The following is a 19,031-nucleotide window of genomic DNA, read 5'->3' on the forward strand; positions in this document are numbered from 1 at the left end:
AGACCTAAAAATATGAACTGATGCTTTTTGCCAGACTAAAGAAATGAGTGTAGAGAAGACTTTTATTGAACCAAATCTAATATGTTCTCATATGGATCAACATGGCTTTTCATATGTAGAGGGGAAATAATCCTTCATTAAATGGATCTCACTTTAATGCTGTTCTCTTCTGGCCTTTAAGTTGCTTTGGGACCAAATCGTTCAATTCAACCAGGAAAAATCTGATGAAGGAAACAAAAAGCAAAATGCCTTCATCTCTAAATGTCCCTGAACATCCATTGATTTGAACATGAACAGCTTCAAAGGAAAACTAAAGTCAGCTGACATTAATAATCCCAACCAATGAACTCAAAGCTCCCTGGTTCAAACAAATCAGAAACCTCCTCTCACATTTTCTCTTCACTCACATGTGTCGTCTCTACTCGACTAGATGCATCTAAAGCTGAACGCTGACGTCTTCTGGGCTTCAAGGTGCACTGGGAAAAGATCAGCAGCAACATCATTCAGAACCACAGACACAAGGAAAGTGCCAGTGTTGGAAAAATGACAAAGTGCAGAAAGATGGAAATAAGCTCGGTCACGTTTTGGATACTTCCTGTTAACAACCCTGGGCCCATCCACGGCCCAAACTGTATTTATGGATGGATTTCCAAAGGTCGTCAGCATCAGTTGGATAAAGTCCGACAAACTATAGATCATTTGAAAGCAGAAATTCTCAGGATTCAAATGGTCTCAGGTAATAATGGTATTTTAGGATTGAATTATCACAGCTTGAACAGTTCCTTAATGTTTAACAAGAGTACAGACACATCACAACGGAGTCTGTGCTGAGCTAAACTGGTCTGGGAACTAACTCTGCTCAGAGTTGACCCTGGTCTCTATGGTCTCATCTAACTTCTGTGGAAAACACTGACTGGTCAGGTCACATTCATGTTACTGTAACAACAGTCAGAGGAGGAGACACAGCTGAGTCTGACATTTAGAACATTTCATATTCATTTGTGATCATCGATTATAAAGTTGAATGTGGCAAACGTTGGTGAACTCCTGTGGAAGTCCAGTATCACAGTGCCATCCAAAGCTACTTGCCCCCTTCCAGATTTTTTCTTTCTGCATATTTGATAAACTTCAATGATCCTGATCATCAAACTGTTACAGTTTAATGTTACACAAAGACAACCAGAGTAAAAACAATATGCAGTTTATAAATGCTGATTTCATTGGTGCCCCCCCCCCCATATATATGTACACAGCGATCAGCCATAACATTATGACCACCTGCCTAATACTGTACACATGAGTCAGTGCAGTTAGTTGGCACTCATGTCTCTCTGCAGCTCACTGTGCATCTAATGTGACTCTGTTTGCTTCCATAGTTCTACTGTCAGCAAGAGCAGCACGTATTTGTCTGCCATTCAAAGAAACACAGATGTTAAAAAGGAAAAACTGTGGCCCTGACTGATCGATTGTCCCATCTCTAACAGACAAGTGTGGAAAATCTGTTGTTGATTGATAGTCTTTGTTTTTTAGGGCTGCTGAGATGATATTTAGGTGAGTGTGAGCACCCTGAAAGAGGCCAAAACCACCAGAGACTGAACCCTGTCTCAGTCCAGAATTTCATCTCCACTGGAAAGAAGTGGATCTTAAAAGTGAAGTAGAACCAACTGACGTGAACTTTTTCTTTGGTCCAATGATGTTTCCTGGTCTAAAGTGTTTTCTGGAGTATGAGGTGTGTTCACTAGTCCAAGGCACCTAAAGCAAGGCAGGTGTATTTGTTCAGCACAATTCATACACAGAGATATTCAAAGTGCTGTACAGAATTAAAGGACAAGTTCAAAGGTCAAAGGCTAAAATTACAATAAGGAACAGGAAACAGTGTAGAAAGTGAACTTGAGATAAAATCAAAGGAGAGTGAGTGCAGATAAAACACTTTCACTTTCACCTCACAGGTCAACAGGAACTTTACTCTGTGGATGATCATTATTAGATTTATATTATTATTATCATTATATATTCAGGTCCTGGTCCTGGTTCAGCTGAAGCTCTGTCTGATCTGTCTGCACTTGTCTTCCTGCTAAAGTCCAAAATACTCTTGATCATTGAACACAGTTGATCTAATGCATCAAGTGTGAAGCAGCAGGTACACAGTCTGGCACAGAATGGTTATTGAAGCTTTTGTATTTGTATTTTTGTATTTTGTATTTTTGTGTTTTTGTATTTTGCTTTTGTGTTGGCAGCTGTTTCCTCCCTACGTCAGAGTTTGTTCTGAGCTAAACTGGTCTGGGAACTAACTGGTCTCTATGGTCTCATCTAACTTCTGTGGAAAACACTGACTGGTCAGGTCACATTCATATTACTGCACCAACAGTCAGAGGAGGAGACACAGCTGAGTCTGACATTTAGAACATTTCATATCTGCCTTTAAACCATCCTCCTGTCCTATGTAGGTATAGATCAAAATGTGTGACCTGACTGAAAGAAATCAGATTAAACCTCACAGTCTGATGTGACGGGAGATTTCACACTGATTAGAAATAAGATATTATATAAATAAGTCGCCAAGTGGACCGGACCAGAACCATCATACCATAATCACCTCTAAATAACAATCAGTCCATGTTTGTTCCCTTTGTTTCTGGTCAAAGACGTGCAAGTCCATTAGAAAATCTTCATCTTTAATGAGAGAAACTTTTACAACACACATCATGAACAACCTCAGATTTCTTAAGACGAGTGTTTGCACAAATACAAAAAGACTTTAAGTCAAAAGTATCTGGAACTGAAAAATCAAAGTATTGCACTTTAGAATTCATGGCATTGCATGAACAAGAGGATCCAACCAAACCAAACTGTTTTGTAGTGAAGCTGTTGACTTACATTAAATTGCACATTTTAACTGTTTCTCCAGCAAGAATTCATTTTGACAGAACTGTATTCTTTAAGTGCAATCAGTGTCTGAAGCAGCATTTTAAAGGAGTTACTCAGGTCTTGACTACTTTGTTTTTGCTCCTGAAACTTGGCATCTTCTGGTCTGCACAAGTTCATCAATATGAGGAGTCATGTCCAGACTAGCAGCCAGTCTCAGACTGTCATCTAAGTGCTCGTGTGGAGCCTTGAGCCACTTTTGTTGTATCGATGGTCATTCGTGAGAAAACAGGCTGGCGGGGCGGGACCAGTCCACTCCGACTCTGTCCAGGGTTAGGGTTAGGGTCCAACCACAGGCCGGAAGTGTCCTCAGCTGTTGTGGTGTCCATCACAGGCACCAAGTCAAGGAAGTCCTCAGTGACGGTCAATGTCTCATCGACTCCACCAATAAATATGGCCTGTTGAGCAGCGTCTGTAATGTCAGTGCTCTCATCAATTGCAACAGGAAATGCAAGAAATGACTGGACTTAGTGTCTGAACTGCCTGTCAGATTCATTTATCTTCTCTGTCCTCACTTGTCCTCGCAAGACGTCGGACTTTTCTCCATGATGAGTCTCATAGTGGAGCCGAATATTATTTTCCTTGAGCAGCGACTCTTGTTGATCACACACCGAGCTCACAGGTTCCCCCTTCATCTCTGGGAATAAACAGGAAGAAAACTCTACACTCGGTTTCCACTTTTCTCCTTTTTGACAAAGACACTTTGCTAATGAGGGTGTGAAGGTGAGCAGGAAATAAGGTGCCTACACCGTAAATAGCAGAAGGCTCTTTGCTGCCCCCTGCTGTTCAGTCTGAGTGCCAGAGTTGGGCCTCTTCTTCTACTCTAATTAAAACACTGACGCTAAATTCATCCAGCGGCCGCTTTTGGCCCGTGGGCCGTACGTTTGACACCTCTGGTTTCCAGCGTTCAAACCCGCTCAGACCGAACAGTTTGACCCAACAGAACCAACCAAACACTGGTCAGTTCTGGTCTGAGGACAGATAAAGCTCTAAGCGGTGACATTTACCGACCTCACAGACGTTTCACAGCCAAAACCTTCAGTGTCCACACTCACACACACTAATGTCTCATGTGAAGCACATGGGTCTGATCCCTAATGGAAAATAATCAATATATACAAGACCCAGATGCACAGACACACTAATATGGACTTGGATATGAAAAGAGGCCTGATCTCCACAATACATGAGAACCAACTAACCCAACCCCAACAGGGACCATCGTCCTGAGAAACCAGCATTTCAAGACTCTCACAACTTTCTGACCAGGTTTCTGACTGGTCCTCATCAGGTCCACACTTGATAGTCCAGGTCTAATCATTGTCCTGGGTCAGGACTGGTGGGGGCAGAGGGGGACCAGAAATAAATAAACAGGAGGTCACAGCCATAGACCTGGCTTATCTTTTTTTAAAGACTTTTAAAAATAGAGGGGTCCTTTACTTTGAAGGTCCGACGTCCGGCTGCTTCGTCCCACATCATTTACCGAAAACCCCGTTCAGTGTTTCCAACTTAGCGCCTTAGTCGCTGTATTTAGCGAGTATTCAGACCCTCTAGAGACTTTTTCTGGTGCTACCGGAGACTGTTGGAGACTCTGATGTGTCTGTGCTGCTGCAGTTCTTACACTTCTCAACTTGCCACATCAGCTGCAGCCGCAAAGAGAAAACTCCCAACCAATAAACTCAAAGACAAAGTGTTTACAGGCCTAAGTTTCTGTTTTCAGGTTTATCAGCAATGAGAACAGATCCAGCCTAATTGGAGTCTGTGAATGTTTCATGTCACCTGTGTTTTATTGGGCTAAACTCTGTTTTAAGTCGTGTTTCCTCGTTAAGACTCAGGATTTGTTTTCCAAAGGCTGCTGGTTGTTAAGAAAAGCTTTATAGACTGATCCTCATGGTGGAATGAGGTTTTTAGGGAGGACCACTGGATGTTTGGGGTCAAATTCACATGTAAATATAAAACACATGGGACCTGTTCAGTCTAAGTGCCAGGGACAGATCGTCACTATGAGACTGGATGTTATCAAATGTATGAAATGAAGTCTTGACCAAATAGGCCCAATTATTATTAAAACCATCAGATTCATTAGTGTCTGTGTATTTAGATATTTAGATATTTAGATATTTATCTGAATCTGAAGAAAAACTAAGAAATCACTAATTAAAGCAAAGCTAAAACAAATCAAATCAAATAACTACACGTTAACATGGTCTGGTCCCACTGGGTTATACAGCCCATTGACCAGGGGCCATGCATCATGTGGCAGACCTGCTCTGACAGGATCTGCATCCCCCTATTTCAGACAGGAAAGACACTACATGCATGAAACTGTTCTAGTCAGTCTGTAATAACTCTGTGTATATGAAGATGCAACATTTAGGTCAACGTGTGTTTTATTTAACCACAATATTAGAACATGTACAAAGCCCTAATTATCTACACATACATGACTATGTACATATACACAACCGGCAGCTGCCAAAACCTCATCTCTAGATCCATGAAGGGCCGAGGTACAGTCCTTATCCAGTCCTGGACTGCTCATACAGTCATGGTGGTACCACCGAGGACACGCATCACAGCAACCTACAAGTTTCAAAGCCCATTAAAGTTTCATCTCATCGTTTCTTGTAATATGAAAGAATTGTTGTGAGAGCATTACTGCACTATATTATTAGATTACTTGAAGGTTTGTACTGCAAATACACAAATATACCCATGTACTATCAATTAGTTCTCCAAGCTTTGAAGTATCTCTCACATTCCTGTTCTATTCCACTTTTTCCATCTTTACCCACGTTTGATCATCGGCCTCTTCCAGTCCACAGTGACGGCAGAGATTCTCCAGTGGATCTGTGGAAACCAAATGAGCAGTGCTGCCATATTAACACACTGTCACTAACAAATCCATGCAAAGGAAAACTGGCCCTGCTGAGTTCACGTTCTAACTTTCACAGTTTGTTGGACACGATTTAAAGACATGTTAATATGAAGAAAACAATAAGCCAGAGAATAAAGAGACCAGTGTCATGGAGGAGAGTGGTGGCAACGTCAGCTCTCATCTGGTTTACAGCCTTGGGATCTGTCTCCATGGTAACGGGTTGTTCTTCCAGTATACCCTGGTATTAATTACAATTTAAAAAAATAACCACAGCTCAGCCAATACAATAAAAATCTCTTTAAAAATAGAAGCCTTGTTATAATGTGTAAGAGTCCAGTAAACTTGTTTAATCCAGGATGAAACTCTTTTCAGCATCATTTGTTGTTGTAACAATGGAGGCCAAGTATTTTCTACTACAGTGCATAAGCTGCATGTGACACCAAGAAGAAATAACAATGTTAGTCCAGAGAGAAAATATATTAGGTATTAAAACATAAATGTTCCCAGTGTGCATTGGGCCACAGGACGACAAACTCTTTGTTACACAATCCACATTATAAACTCAGCTTCAAGGCAAAGACACCACAGGACGTGCTGTCCTTCTGATGTCCATGTGGAAGAGTGGTACATGCCCACCTTGACACGTTACGGCCTCTCTTCCTCATCAGTGCCCTTTAAGTAACAACACACCTTTTACTAAGTAACCTCTACAATCTAAACCACTGAAAACATGTCATATTTTAGGTTTATTCTTCTTCTACTGTTGTTTTTCACCTTGTCACTTCCTTGCATCTTTTCATATTTGTGTCAGACTCCCCCAGTGGATCCACAAAGAGGCACATCCTTTTGTGAGGATACATCACCTTCATTTTTGAAGGGAAACAGTTTTTAGGTTTCCATGTTGCCCAAACTCTTCAAACACTGAACCTAAAGCAAACAGGCTGGTACACACATGTGGGATTCCTTGTTTAACCTGCAGCTCAAACTGTGTATAGTTCCATAACTGCAATTTACAGTAGCACAGCTGAACATCACTGATATCTTGACCATCCATTTGTGAGGATATCTGCAGCACCTCCTGTACTTTTATGCCAAACTATGGCAGCAGTTCACAGACTTGATGTGGACTCTATTTAACAATAGATCTGAATGACAACACTTACTATCAACATCCAGTGATGGTGCTCATTAAAAATCCCCACTACCATTTTATATTTCATTGGATCCAACTGCAGGTGAAGACAAGACAACACAAACCAAAGCCTTGGCTGAGACATGGTTACCATAGCAACATATGTCAACAGAATAAACCCAAATTAGAAATCCCAAATCAAGAACAACAGCTGAGCTATAAAGAACCTTGAGCTTGGAGGTGTTCTCTGTCCAGATGTGAGTCATTTCATAGCGGTCAGTAACAGCCACTTGGTCCACATTCTGTTTATTCTAATTCCTCCTTAGTCCTGTCAGGTCAGCACTGATCACCTGTGACACATCAGAAGGTTTGAGAGTCATTTCATGTTGTTCTTATACATGAATTAGTGTATTTTCCATTTTAAACTCATCTTTATATGAACCATTCTTGTGTTTCATGTGTTTCACCTTTTTCAGTAGCAGAGCTGTTACCATGTCAAGTCCATGAACATTTCATTCTGCTTGACTGAACTGAAGGAATAATGACACATGGCTGCAATTTGACATTGAATCATGTTGGTCAGGACAATTAGACTGCAAACCCAGTGAAGCAACAAATGATTTTAAAGTGTATTTGGAAAATCAACAAACTTACTTCACTCTCAAGTTCTTGGTTTGGAGCAATTCTTGCAACATCCCAGCAGAACAATTGATAAGGTCCTATCTTGGACAGAACCACATGAGTGTTGGAGTGCTTCCCTTCCCACACCTCAGTCACATCTGAAGAAGATACAGGAGCTGGATTATCGTGCACTTGTTTAGATACTGAAATGAACACAGTGAAGTTCACCTCATAAATCCCTCCAACAACAATAAATCCATAGCTGCATATTCTGAGCTCAATGCTCTTTGATACTGTTGACAGTGTTTCACCTTTTGGACACTATGTGCTGCTTCTAGCTGGACTTCTTTTGGGATCTGGCACTGGACTGGTGGAAGCAGCAAGTGGGACAGTAGCAGCAGGTGGGACAGTAGCAGCACCAGGTGGGACAGTAGCAGCACCAGGTGGGACAGTAGCAGCAGCAGGTGGGACAGTAGCAGCAGGTGGGACAGTAGCAGCAGGTGGGACAGTAGCAGCAGCAGGTGGGACAGTAGCAGCAGCAGGTGGGACAGTAGCAGCAGGTGGGACAGTAGCAGCAGCAGGTGGGACAGTAGCAGCAGGTGGGACAGTAGCAGCAGGTGGGACAGTAGCAGCAGCAGGTGGGACAGTAGCAGCAGCAGGTGGGACAGTAGCAGCAGCAGGTGGGACAGTAGCAGCAGGTGGGACAGTAGCAGCAGCAGGTGGGACAGTAGCAGCAGGTGGGACAGTAGCAGCAGGTGGGACAGTAGCAGCAGCAGGTGGGACAGTAGCAGCAGCAGGTGGGACTGTAGCAGCAGCAGGTGGGACAGTAGCAGCAGCAGGTGGGACAGTAGCAGCAGCAGGTGGGACAGTAGCAGCAACTGAGGAAGCAGCTGGTTCTGAAGCTGCTCCTGATGGGGAAACTGTGTCAGTCCTGTGAGGGACTCGTGGCTTTTGATGGTCAGTGTTTATCTGTTTAAAAACAGCAGCATCTTCCCCACAAGATCAGCACTTTGCCTCCCACATAGGTTACTGTGAAAGGGCCCAGACAGTTTGCCTCCAGCTTTCCACCCTTACGTTGCTGGCTGCGTATATTTGCCTCCAGACCTTATCACCAACCACAAATTCAGGTCTGTCTCTTTGCCTTGAGTCTCCGCTGTGTCTTTTCTTGTACCTTTGCCACATTATCGAGAACAGTGTTCCTGATGTCGTCCAGGCGCTCTATGTCTTTGGACACTGTCTCCTCATTAATGACGTCCTCAGCACTTTTGTCCACCTATAAAAATCAGTTTGAATTCTTCAAACTGCACCACTGCTGCTATTTGGCCCAAAATATAAGAGCAAGACCCTTTTTGTTTGCACATCACTATAACATCATGACACTGCATCATGAAACAAACTTCAGTCAGTCCTCAGAGTGGAACTAGATACCATGTTCATCTTTCACATACCTGGTAGTCCTCTGGAACCTCTGCAGGACATCGAGCCTCCTGACCAAACATCAAAAAATATGGTGAACATCTGGTGGTCATTTGTTTCTTGGTCCTCAGACCAAACATGAGGCATCAAGATTTGGATCCCACGTACTTGGCTTTGTTCCAACGAGCTCGCAGAGAACCCTGAAAGAAAAAGCCCAACATTGAAATTGTGGAAAGTCTTTAAGTATTTGTGTATCACAATATGACATATTGATGCTGTGCTTTCCTTACTTTGGATGGTTGCATTCATCCTCTCTACCAAACCATTAGTCTGAGGATGATGTGGAGCACAGAGACTCCGTTTGAGGCCTAGTTTGGCACTAACACGCTTGTTGATCTGCCAAAAACAAGGCAGTGTGACTGCTACAATATCACACAATTACATGTGAAGACAGTTATTACTATCACATTTAAGAAATAAGGAGGACTAATTAGGTCCAGCCTTACCGCATTTACAGATTCGCTCCCCTGGTCTGTCCAAATGTGTTTTGGTGCCTCAAACTGATCCACAAACTTTAGAACTTGTTGTGTAACCTCTTCTGCACCTTTGACTGCAGAGGACAGGCTTGTGGCCATTTAGTGTAGTAGTCAGTCATCACACAGATATTGATAGACACTTTTGGTTTCAGCCAACCTGCCAGTCAGGTCCATCCCAACAAGCTCCAAAGGCTGCGTCACCTGAAAATTCAAAACAATTGGAAGAACACATGTGATTCATGGTTTAGACTCAGCTCTGGTCTGGACTGACTCTGGGCTACTGTCAGGATGCTCTTAGATTCCAAATGATGGAGTCAAAGCTCTTCATAACAGCTGATACACAATATAGTTTTAGACTGAGGTGGCTCGTCTCAATAGCTCCCTCACTCAGTCACTTTCAGACATGCTGAGATAAAGTGAAATGCCTGTCTCATAGTTTAGATCCAAACCTGTCTAACACAATGTGTTTAAGCTGTGCACAGGTATCGGGGCATCGGGACCATCTGACCATGTCTCACAGTAACAATATATCTGATAGAAACATGAACACCTTCATAGGAGTGAACTGAACCTCCTGCTTTATCATGTGCTGGGCTGACTGGCACACCATCCATTCTGACACCTGTATAAAACATAGATGCATGATGAGGTCAGAACAACAGCAAACTGGGACTCTAACATATTATGTCTGGTACAGTTTGCCAACCCTCATTGCCAATGGTTGCCAACTCATTTAGTCTCAGCTGACACTATGATGCAGTCACTTAAAGATAATGTGCTGGGGAACATTTAATGACTGACTCCATTGGACTGCAATGTCCCACACAAGCACCAAATGTCCTTCAGTCTGGTTATGTGTTCAAATACATCAGAACTCATGAAATGATTCATGAACTAGTGGGTGAAATGACTGATTTGGAAATAACAAAGTGCATTCTTACCCATCTGTCCATGTCCCTGGTCCTTCCAGGCCAGAAGGAACGTTTTGAAATGGCACCTCTGGTCTTTTTCTGGCCACTGTGACCTCCTGCTGGGCTGTCAGGAAATGCAGCAAAAGTGGCGTCGGCTTCCTCAACACCACAAACCACTTTTGCTCTTATGTCCCTGTCCGGTCCCTTAATATAGTAAAGACGTCCTCCTAGAAGATGTGTTGGAAAAAACTGAACCTGTGACATGTCCCCACTGGAAATGACTGGCCAAGGCCAAAACCTGCCCTTTTTCCAAATGTTAGTAAAGGGGCAGCTAATTAATAACAGATTCTTTTTAATGGTAACAGTCATTGACATGTGAATTAATGTGACACCTAACCTGAGTGCTCCTTCAGGGACTGATAAAGTTGATGTTCTCTTAATGTTTATATTTAAGGGTTCTGATATGGGGCCTGCCTCCCTAGCTATATGTGTTAGCAGTAAAGTGAACCTATACTGGTAGTTTGACATGACATTTAAATGACTAGCAGTTTAATAAGATGATGGACTGTTTTCAGTAGTATGGACTTATTTATGGACCACAGTCCATCAAAAGTCCTTCGATGCATCACTTCAGTTAGGATGCTGACGCTGCCCTAAATGATACCAACCTTCTAAAAGATACTTTGACGCTTTTCGTCCAAGTTCTGTCTTCTGCCCTCTTGTCATTTCACTTCGGTATTTGGAATGATAACATCCAGTCTCATAGTGACGATCTGTCCCTGGCACTTAGACTGAACAGGTCCCATGTGTTTTATATTTACATGTGAATTTGACCCCAAACATCCAGTGGTCCTCCTAAAAACCTCATTCCACCATAAGGATCAGTCTATAAAGCTTTTCTTAACAACCAGCAGCCTTTGGAAAACAAATCCTGAGTCTTAACGAGGAAACACGACTTAAAACAGAGTTTAGCCCAATAAAACACAGGTGACATGAAACATTCACAGACTCCAATCAGGCTGGATCTGTTCTCATTGCTGATAAACCTGAAAACAGAAACTTAGGCCTGTAAACACTTTGTCTCTGAGTTTATTGGTTGGGAGTTTTCTCTTTGGTGAAGTGCGCTCCCACGAGGTGCAGGCAGGACTCGGCCTGACACCCGTCCCTCCCCATCCCAAAGCCACAGGCCCGGTCCCTCCCAGCTGCAGTCACAGCTGGAGACGTTCACGGCTCCGCGTCTCGACTGCAAATGATTCTGATTTTTCTAAATCGGTTTGGGCAAATGCAAACAAATGATGGATCATTGAGCCCGAGATCCAGCAAGGCAGGAAAACATGTTTCACTATTTTAACTTAATGCTGGTAAATAGAGAGAGAGAGAAAATAGTTTTTATTTGTATTGTTGTAAGAAATAGTTTGAGTCCTAACGGGTTCTTAAACTTGGACCTCATTATTGAAGCAGTTCCAAATCCAGAAGCAGCCCACACTCTCTAAGTTTTTATTCATTGAAAAATCAGCATTTTCGTTCCTTCATGGTTCCAATAAAATGTAGTTTCCAAATGTAGCTAAGTGCCTTTGTTTAAAATGCTTTATGGACTGACGTTTCATAGACGTTCAGGTGTTATAGTTTCTTCATGATGATTCCTCTGATGAACTTCCTGCCTTTTGGAGGCCCATGTATGAACCTTCACAGTATTTTCACCTCCTAAATTACTACGTTCCTTGTGCAGTCACATTTCTATAATGGTACAATTTACTCAGCCTGATGACATTTTGATGACATTCAATTCTTTCTAGAGGATGGAGATAAATAGGTGAAGCAAGACAAATGTAATTATTTCGGAGAACTTATTAACTGCAGGCCGTCGTCCTCCATCATATGGCCCAGTACAAATATTTGGACTGTCCCTTATTTCTTATAAAGAATCACAGTTGTCTCTTTCTTTCCATGTCTGAAGTTGGTCAAAGCGTCCATCACAATTACAGCACGGGCCACGACATTATGCAAATTAGGTGATGACGTCACCTGACGACTTCTAGGACAGCCAATAGCTACTGTTCTTACTGACGAGTTGGCAACACTGGTTTCCAGTAATTAGTGATTCTTGAGTTATGGTACATATCTAGAGGTCGAGTCCTGGCAACTGGACTTTGAGTTTTTAGGTCGAAACGTTTCACCGCCCATCCAAGTGGCTTCATCCGTCTGAGAAAAAGCTGGACTGGAACCTCCAGTTTATCTTGACACTGAAAAGTCCAGTTGCCAGGACTCGACCTCTAGATAACTTCCCCTGGACGACTGAGAATCTCCACAGACTGATGGTCCATGACATGTGGACAGATAAAACCCAGATTTGGGGTTAAAAAGTGCAGACAATATGACTTTAAAGTGTTTTCACAACCTTAACCAGGATAAAGGTCGCACAACAAAGGATGATTTCATGTTGTCTTACAAAACAGAAATATTCTGAATCACAGTTGTATGTTCTACAGACAGAACTCAGACTAGTGAGGTCTGTGTGGAAGCTAAAGTGGATCCAGATAAAGACTAAATCCTGTTCTACATGAAACTGGAGCCTGGACCAGTAGACAAACACTGAAACAACAGTTATTTCCTCTGATCCTCTGGAGGCTTTTCTGCAGCCACAATCTGGTCTTTGTTTACCCACAAACCCTGTGCCTGATCCCCTGTGGTCCTAAATCTAGTCCCCTCTAGTCCTAAACCCAGCCCCATCTCATCAATAATCTGGTCTGATCTAAATTTAGTTTCTAGCCCCTCCTAGTTTTAATCTCAGCCTCAAAAGGTCAAAGGTTAAAATCATCATCTTTACATTACACTCAGAACAACATGAACAGGATTTGTAGCAACAACAGTTGTGGTGAGCAACTAAAGGTTAGTCCCAGATTTCTGCTTTAGACTCAGGTCCAGGTCCAGACTCAGGTCCACATCCAGCTTTATAAACAGGGTTCCCACACCTTGGTTGACTTCAAATTCAAAAAATGTGTCAACCCTACTGTGTATGGATCCAAGTGGGAAAACTGTGAACTCTGAAGCAGCACAATCTCATGTATGAATTGACCGTAGAGTCGAATTAAGTCGTCACAGTCTTCTTCATTTACACGGTGGACATGCACAAGGTTTGTCAAAGCCTTCCTGAACTTAGTTATTCCGACACCTGCATCTTTGAAGGCCATTTTCCTTGGATCCAGGAAGGAAAGGTGAGAGACAAGAGGATATTTGAGGGGGGACTTCTCCATCAACTTCTGGACAGTTAAAACCAAGAACTTCTACCTGCTCCTGTGAGGCCTGGGCCCAACAAGGACAAAGACACAAAATAGTTTCAAGTTAATATTGAAAAACAAACATAGTGATGCTCATTTCTGATGATCTCAGTTTCTGTTTAGAGTTAAATTCTGAAATTGAATGAAAACAATCTCCATCTATGTTGTATTTGTAAAGTGGTTTCCACAGGACATGTCTACTAGTAATATGCACTGCAGGACTATGGGAAACTAAATAGTTTGGGTCAAATTGAATTGATTCAATAAAGTTTGGATTCAAACCCAAAAATACCTGCTGGGGATTGTTTTCCAGAATCTTCTCCATCAGGCTGTTAAAGATGTTGCTGCTCATGGTCTCATCAAGAAAAGGAAGAGATCTCAAACGTGGGTCAAGTGTAGTGCTCACATGAAGAAAGTGCACAAGTATTGAGTCAGATTCTGGGTTTGTTTTCATGAAGTCAGACAAAATGGCAGATTTGACATCTTTACCAACTGTTGGATCTGTGTCACTAACTTTCATAGACTCCAGGATGGTGTGTTTCAGTGGCATTATCACTGAAACTGTTGGCAGCTGTTCTGTGCTCAACAGAGCTGGGATCATGTTCAGTGGTTTAAGAACCTGAATGATGTCCTCAGCTACTTTTCCATCTTCATCAGACAGAGGAACAATGTCCTTCATGTTCCTCTTAACACTCCTGTCTGGAAGTGCTGAGAAAACAGCAGCCTGTTGTTCAAGGTAGAGCTCAACCATTGTCATAGCTCGAGTTCCACCTGGTGGGAACATCCTGAATCAGCTTGTGTGGATGTGGTCGGAGCATCTCCTGTTGGTCCTTAAGTTCTGCTGCAGCAGTAGTGCTGTCCACCTTTGGCAACATCTGGTTAAGGCCCATTCCCTTGTGTGGTGCCAGATTAACTGTGTGAGCAGAACATTCAATATTTGCTGAGAATCCGGCTGCTTCAACTGCATCAACGATATTTGGAGCGTCATGTGTTGTCACAGGAATAGTGGATTTTCCATCTGCTGCAGCTCCCTGTAGTATTTCCCACAGATCATCACTTGTGTGGCTTTCATAGACAGCGCGTGTCTGCAGAACACGATGTGCAATGACCCGGTTGTCCGTAACATGGTGCACCGTGATCCTGATGAAGGACTGAGCTGCACAGGAGGTCCACCCATCACTAGTTAAAGCAATGAACTTTGCATCGCTCAAGCTTGGAGAGATGGTCTGCGCTTTGTCTCCAACACACAGTCCAAAGGTGGACTCCACTGGAAAACCACAATGTTCCCACTCAGGAGACTTAAATGTGTCCGGGGGGTTCTGCGATCTCAACACTACAACAATGGGCAGCAGGGGGCGTGAGAGGACCACGATACGTATTGTGGCTGGTGTTTGTGATATTGTTCCACCCCGAGATATTACTATTGTACAATTACTAGGATTTTTGACAACACAAAAATATCTGGATTTGGCAGAAACAATGAGATGACAGACAGACATCACATCTCCTTTTGTCAGTTTTCTTCCTAAGAAGAAGATTTCTTGTTGTCAGCCACTTTAACATTGGAAATCCACAGTTTGAACATTAGAACTGCACTGTGCTTACACACAGCTGAATAAAAAAGGGAAAGAATGATTCCATTCAAATGACTTGGACCTAAAAGTTCAATAACAACTGTCCTGTACTTCAATGGACAAAAATACTCAAAGATTCAATGACAATGTGTTGTTTTACCAGGAACTGATATTTAATTTAGTGATTCCTCTGTGTACCACTAGAGGGAGCCTGAGTACCACTACTGGGACCCGTACCACACTTTGAGAACTGCTCCTTTAAATCAATCTATTGTATAAGACGCCATATAAATGAACGTGATGTGACTGGAGTGTCGAATGCAGAGCTGGTGCAAATGTCTCCACATCAACTCAACAGCCTTCAGGACTCACATTTCAATAAGAGCTAAAAACAGCTGGCAGCCAACATTCAATCAACATTTCTATGGACCGACCTGCTTCCGATTCCCCAAGTGCCGTCTTGTGTGTAGATCCAGCTGCTTCTCCCTCCACTTTGACTGGTTTACAACAGGCTCTGGACCTGGACAAGTGATGGTCCTTTGGATCTCTGGCCAGACTTTCTTTCTAATCTTCTTTGCTGAGCCAAATATCTGGAAACTTGCATTTTCCAGGCATCACGTTTCAGCGGTGTAGTGAATTGAAATATATACATGTATTGAACATGAAGGTTCATTATGTCTAGTTTATGAATCATGAAGATCATAAAGCATCTTAATAATTTGGGGCACCAGATCCTTTTTTGGTGGATCAACCAGTCAGTTAATGAGTAATACATGAAATCAGTCTACAATCTGAGGGAGAGTTCTCCTGATCCAGTGACGTATTTACTGTGTGAAATAACATCAATGATACCAGTCAGTTGTCTTTGGAAGATTAATTCAGCTATTTCCAATATTTCCACAGGGGGAAACAGAGGGAGAACTGATCAGAGACATGAGCTGAATTAAAGAATCAAACATTAGAACAGTCTAACAGCAGCTTGTTTGCACCGGTGGAAAAGAAATCTTTAGATTAATTTATGTTCTGTGTTTGAGTCTGAGGTCTAAACATAGTTTCGGAGGAAGTTCTAGTAATTATGGAGACCAACTGATTAGTGTGAGACAACCAGCACAGCCACGGTTGTCCTCAGGTTTACTGAGGCTCGGTCCGTTCGTCTGTGGGATGGTTCGGCTGCAGTCTGCCAGCAGGTGTAGACGTTCCCCGGAGTCTTGGGCTTCGGGCCTGAGTCAGTTTGTCGTCTTTCTCGCTCTCCTTCTGGTCGCTGCAGGGTCGTCTAATGGAGTTGGTTGATGTGAGATGGTCAGCTGGAGGACAGCCACACGCAAGGAGGATGTCTTTGTTTCTTTTGTTTCTGCTGGGCAGTAAAACAATCTCTACTTCGTGGTTCTCCTGTAGATCTTTCTGAGAGTCTTTGATCTTGAGAGTCTGGACATCTCTTAACTTTCTCTGAATCTGTCCATTTCTGTTCTCTTCAGGGTGTTCAGTTCCCCAAGTGTTCATTCTCAAGTGTGCTTCAAGTTCCTGTTCTTCAGGCCGATTCCTGTTCACTTTTCTTCTTTTTCTTAGTTCTGCTGTGTCTGTCTTTGTAATGTGTTTTTGTATCTGGATGTGCTGGGTGGGGGAATCCATCTGGTTTGTCCTTCATTGTGCATAACATGATTTGATTGGTCTAGGAAGTGCTCCATATTTGGTTCAGTCTCCTGACTGTGATGGGCAGTCTCACTAATCTCTGTGAATCAAGAGAGGATCCTATTCTTTAAGTGTTATATGTTTTAAGATTGATTCTTAAGATGGGAACATGATTTCTTTTTCCACCCAGCAAAGTTTAAACAAATGATAAAATAACTAATCAGAGTCAGTCAGAATAGTTCAGCACAACAAAAATGAAAACCAATAAACCTCATAGTTATGTAGAGATTAACTACAAGCAGGAATAACATAAACAATAGAACAGCCTCTATATCACACCATAATCTGACAATGATGCTCTGTAGGTCTGGTCACACATATTACATGTTTATCAACCAAAGCAGGAATATAAGGACATGATATGAAGACCAGTTCATAAGTCATTGTATAGGTTTCAGGTCTTGTCTGAAAAGGGAATAGTCTTAAGGTATTTATGGCAGGAGGTGAGCAGGGGGAGTCTGTTCATTGTTCTCTTTGTCAAAAGGGGAGTCTTCACATTGCAGTACTTGTACCATCCCCGGTTGTTCACCTTAGTAAGTCACAAAAGTTTCATAGTCATAAACTGTCAGAGGATATCACTCCTGCCTCACTCAGGAATGTGATTCTCCTGCCTTTGGTTCGCTACAAGTGAGTCAGAGTTTCAGCCTGACCAAGTGTTGTTGCTGCTTTCAGCCACTAGATAGAGACACAACAAGAGTCCCCTCATACAGAGAGACAGGCCCTGAGCTCTCAGGCCCCTGGTTAATCCAGCCCTGATGATTAGACAGTTTCCAGCAGCAGCTCTATGGACTCTGGGCTCCTCATACACACAGATCAACACATTTGAATGACATTCAATAAATAGACACTTTCTATGTGATATATTGTGAAGCTGAACTTTGGAGAGGATAAACATGTTTGTTTGTTTAAAATCTTTGCAAATGTATTAAAAATAAAAAGGTCTGAGAGTCTTTCAAGTGCCTTTTGGCAAACTCCAAGTGGACTGTCATGTGCCTTTTACTGAGGAGTGCCTTCTGTCAGGCCACTTTACCACACAGGCCTGGTTGGTGGACTGCTGCAGAGATGGTTGTTCCTCTGGAAGGTTCTCCTCTCTCCACAAAGAAATGCTGGAGCTCTTTCAGAGTGAACATCGGGTTCTTGGTCACTTCCCTGACTAAGGCACTTCTCTTTCCAGATGCACTGTATATCAAAAACATCTGTCCGGTCTGACAGCTGTTAGCCGTCCAACGCTACAAAGACCCTATGCCAAATCACGTGTCGTGTTTACACCTCGGTCTGGGTGAATACAAACTGTTTGTAGATTTAGCCAGATTTTCCAAATATCCATCCATCTGTACCCCCTTATTCCTAACCAGGGTCCCAGGAATCTGCTGGAGCCTATCCCAGCTCTCTTTGAGTGAAAGGCTGGGGTTCACCCTGGACAGGTCCCCAGTCCATCACAGGGCCACATAGAGAAAAACAACCTCACACACACACACTCACTCCTATGGGCAATTTAGAGTCACCAATCAACCTGACATACATGTTTTTGGATTGTGGGAGGAAACCAGAGTACCTGGAGAAAACCCACACAAGCACAGGGAGAACATGCAGACTCCACACAGAAAGGCCCCTGATGGGTTTCAAACCAGGAACCTTCTTGATGTGAGGCAACTGTGCTAACCACTATTCCACTGTGCTGCCCAATTGTTCTAAATATCTGATAACTGAATTTCAAGACCTGTTGAGACTTGGAAGGATCTGCAGGAACCTCAAATCAAACCCAGCCTGTAGTTCTTTGGGCGCAGGTGTTTTCCTGAGCCAAGACAAAAACACAATTTAGAAAGATTTGACAATGAAATGAGCAAAAACACTTTGTAAAATCAGACTTTAAAAATTAGATGAAGACAATGTTTCAATGTTACTCACAGGATTTGTCTTTGGAACACTGAGTCACTGTTTTTTCCCCATAGAGGCCAAAGCTGTTGGAACAAACCTCAGTTAGAAGGAGAGTAAATAAATAATCAGATTCTCTTTTCCTCCTTTTTATTTCCTCCTTCTCTCAGCAGGCGTCCACATACAAGGAGTCATC

The 19,031-nt window shown here is 42.7% G+C and overlaps 1 protein-coding gene and 3 long non-coding RNA genes across 4 annotated transcripts in view; 1 reads left to right on the plus strand and 3 right to left on the minus strand.

Moving 5' to 3' along the window:
- LOC113121849 (uncharacterized) overlaps positions 1–19,031 on the plus strand; it is a 1,077,549-nt gene that overhangs the window by 116,158 nt on the left and 942,360 nt on the right.
- LOC113121928 (uncharacterized) lies at positions 5,719–7,456 on the minus strand. The gene is made up of 3 exons (XR_003294806.1): positions 7,403–7,456; positions 7,163–7,285; positions 5,719–5,775 (listed from the first exon to the last, which is right to left on the minus strand). It is a non-coding gene; the product is annotated as an uncharacterized LOC113121928 (long non-coding RNA).
- Positions 7,456–9,040, minus strand: LOC113121931 (uncharacterized). The gene is made up of 3 exons (XR_003294809.1): positions 9,005–9,040; positions 7,590–7,714; positions 7,456–7,487 (listed from the first exon to the last, which is right to left on the minus strand). It is a non-coding gene; the product is annotated as an uncharacterized LOC113121931 (long non-coding RNA).
- Positions 18,680–19,031, minus strand: part of LOC113121924 (uncharacterized) — a 308,641-nt gene continuing 308,289 nt past the window's right edge. The window contains exon 3 of the long non-coding RNA XR_003294802.1: positions 18,680–18,755. This is a non-coding gene — a long non-coding RNA (uncharacterized LOC113121924). The remainder of the gene's footprint in view (positions 18,756–19,031) is intronic.

The sequence above is a fragment of the Mastacembelus armatus genome, chromosome 20, assembly GCF_900324485.2.
Source record: "Mastacembelus armatus chromosome 20, fMasArm1.2, whole genome shotgun sequence".
Classification (NCBI taxonomy): domain Eukaryota; kingdom Metazoa; phylum Chordata; class Actinopteri; order Synbranchiformes; family Mastacembelidae; genus Mastacembelus; species Mastacembelus armatus.